Raw genomic sequence first — 3,049 nt, 5'->3', positions numbered from 1 at the left:
AAACACAGACCTGAACAGATTAAGCATCTCAGTTTCATGGTGCTGTAAGGCACTTCAAACATTTATGATATGAACATAACAGTGCTTGTTCAAAGGACATCAGGCAAGAGGAAACCTGTTCATGAAACTGAATAATGCAAGACACTGGCACCAAATTCTAAACATATTCCACAGTATACTGATGTATGTGTACCCTCACACTGACATGCCCTATTTTTTGTTTTTAAGAATTTTATTACTTCTTTTGAAAGTAAAACAACGGAGAGTAGTGGTTGAAAAGTGTTGTTCAGAAAGATGTAAAAAGAATAATACACAACCTACCCGTGGCTCTGTGAACCTGTTTTTGTTTGGTTCAGAGCTAACCAACAAACATAAATGGCAGGGTGGAGGCCACCAGAACTGGACCAACACCACCTGGGGAATCTCACCCCAGGAAATACTACAGCCTATGTCAATTTGGCCAAGACCCCAATTACCTAACAGGCACGCAGACTCGTTCACTTAAACCAAACAGACGTGGTTTCATAAATCAGACCAAATTTATTAGTATCAATTAGAATTATTAAATATAAATTCCTGTAAAGAAGGAACAACAACAAAGGTGAATCAAATTATAAGAAGGTAACAATTTTAATCAGCAAGAGATTCTTTCATAGAGAAACACTCAAATGATTTATTTTTTAAACACTACAAAATTAACAAAAGGGAGTGGACAGAAGCCAGCTAACGGGAGGCAGCCTACTGTAGGAGGTGTTCCAGGGGTGCAACCACTTACCCACCACGCGTGCTCACTGCAATCACTACAAACAGTGAAGGGAACCACACTACTGTGCCTAGCCTCCACTATAAGCAGACTAATGCCACTAAAGAAAGGAGAAAACAAAAAACCATGTTACAATCAATTAAAAACACATCAGCTGGTCCAGGCTAACATGTGAGGGCTAATACAAGGCAACATTAGTACCCAGGCAAAACAGCAGCTGACAATGACCTATAAGTTCAGGAAAAGTAAATTAAAAAAAACATGTATTGACATTGACATTTATAATAGCCTGCTTACAGATCAAAAATCACATACCTTAATGAAAAAGTACACCAGCTAACCCAGCTTAGTCAGTGCCCATGACATTGGAGAACTATAAAAGGACAAAAGTTCATGTTCATTAGTGCTCCTTCACATCACATCATAAACCAGTAGTCCAGACAAACCTTGATTCACCAGTAGATGCAGACACCAATACGACCAAGCAACAAAGAAGAGGGGAGCTCAGCGTCAGGAAGCCCTCACAACAGCCAGAGAAGAACAAAAAGGCAGCCATGAGGCCACAGGTGGCTTAAATGCCCTCAGTCTAATCAGTAGGAGGGGTTTGGCCTGAATACAAGATTAAAAGATTAAAGATTAAAGTGACATATTTTGTCATTGGAGGGAACTCACTCCAACGAAATTTGTTCTCTGCATTTAACCCACCCAAGTGACATGCACACACACACAGCAAACCCGGGGCAGTGGGCGACCGCGTGCAGCGCCCGGGGAGCAGTGGGGGTTAGGTACCTTGCTCAAGGGTACCTCAGCCATGGACACCGGGACAGGGAATCAAACCAGCGATCCACCGGTTACGGGTCCGACACCCTAACCGCTGATCCACGACTGCCCCGCAGGATGTGTCAGAAGTGGGATGTGTACAAGGGTGTGTTCAAGACCTTACCACTTAATGAAGGTAGCACTGGTTTCCCCATCACATCTGCAAGGACATGCTGGGGGGGGGGCACCTTGAGTTGACCTTTAATCTGCACAGGTAAAAGTCGGGGCCAGAAGGTACATACTTCTGCCAAGGTGGTCTCAGCAGAGACCCTGCGTGTGCTGTTGTCATCACTGGCCTTTAACTGTGGTCCCCAAGCTAACAACAATGTGCAGGGTCTGAGTTTGGGCAACACAATGAAAAGACTGAATAGGCTGCATTGCTTCATTTGAATTTAACAAAGTGCTGCAGTGTGGCACTTTCCTGCACGGTTGTGTGGAGCTGTGGACGTCTTAATTTGTGCTTTACAATATAACTGCCATGAAACAATCAGAAAATAACATTTTCCTTTTCTGATTCACTAACGTCACTCCCTCTCTTCATTTGCTGGCTAGCTCACTGATGCTCTCTTGAGCCAGGAAGGAAGGGCCATCAAGCAACGGAATCCTGCTTGTGTGTCTGCCCTGTGATCCAGATCTGTTTCCAAAATGAGTGGGTTATTCCTTGAATCATGTTACACCCTTCAAAGGCTCTTGAAAATTAGGGCAGCAGTTTGTGTTCAGTTTTTGTAATCCTGCGGCCGAACAGACCAACAAATATGACCTATTTCTCTGAGCCAATTAGAAAAGTTGATAACAAAACAAAGTTATGTAGGCATATGAGCTGTATAAGTATCAGCTCAGATAATGGTCTTGAATCTAGATTTTTACTTTACTCTTTTATTTTTTTAAGGACTTCTCCTCATACAGTTCTCACCAAAAAATTAACAAAATTGGTTCCTGCTTTGCAACTCTACTATTCTTGAACATTGTGTTGCAGTGCATAAATAATGAATGCATGAATTTTCAGAATCACTCTAGTTAACTGACAAATAACTTTCTTGACTGGCTGCTTGGTTTAAAAAAATGAAAATAAAAACATATTGTAAATAATCAATCCATATTAAGTTTAAATTAACTAATTAATTGTCCTGTTAAGGACATCAAAGGTTAAAGGATGGGACTGGAGGTCAAGGTAGTGCCATCAGGGTTGGTATTTCACTAGATAATTTGTTTGTAAGGTGTTTAGAGCCCACCACAGTAACATCAGGTTTGTCTGAGTTCAGTAATATAAAATTGCAAGTCATCCAAGATATCCATATATTCAAGACAGCCCTGAAGTTTGGTGAATTGATTAGTTTAATCTGGTTTCATGAATAAGTATAATTGTGTGTCAGCTGCATAGCAGAAAAATGCATGGAGTGTTTCCTAATAATATCACCAATGCAAAGTATATATAAGGTGAATCATATTGGTCCACGCAGAGAACCT

The 3,049-nt window shown here is 41.1% G+C and overlaps 1 long non-coding RNA gene across 1 annotated transcript; it reads right to left on the bottom strand.

Annotated features, from left to right (window-relative positions):
- Nucleotides 1-613: 613 nt before the first annotated feature.
- Nucleotides 614-1,330, bottom strand: LOC124057717. Its single transcript, XR_006843154.1, has 3 exons — nt 1,210-1,330; nt 1,079-1,136; nt 614-991 (listed from the first exon to the last, which is right to left on the bottom strand). It is a non-coding gene; the product is annotated as an uncharacterized LOC124057717 (long non-coding RNA).
- Nucleotides 1,331-3,049: the final 1,719 nt, after the last annotated feature.

Source organism: Scatophagus argus, chromosome 4 (assembly GCF_020382885.2).
Source record: "Scatophagus argus isolate fScaArg1 chromosome 4, fScaArg1.pri, whole genome shotgun sequence".
In the NCBI taxonomy this organism is placed as follows: domain Eukaryota; kingdom Metazoa; phylum Chordata; class Actinopteri; family Scatophagidae; genus Scatophagus; species Scatophagus argus.
This window is presented reverse-complemented; position numbering and strand designations above follow the sequence as displayed.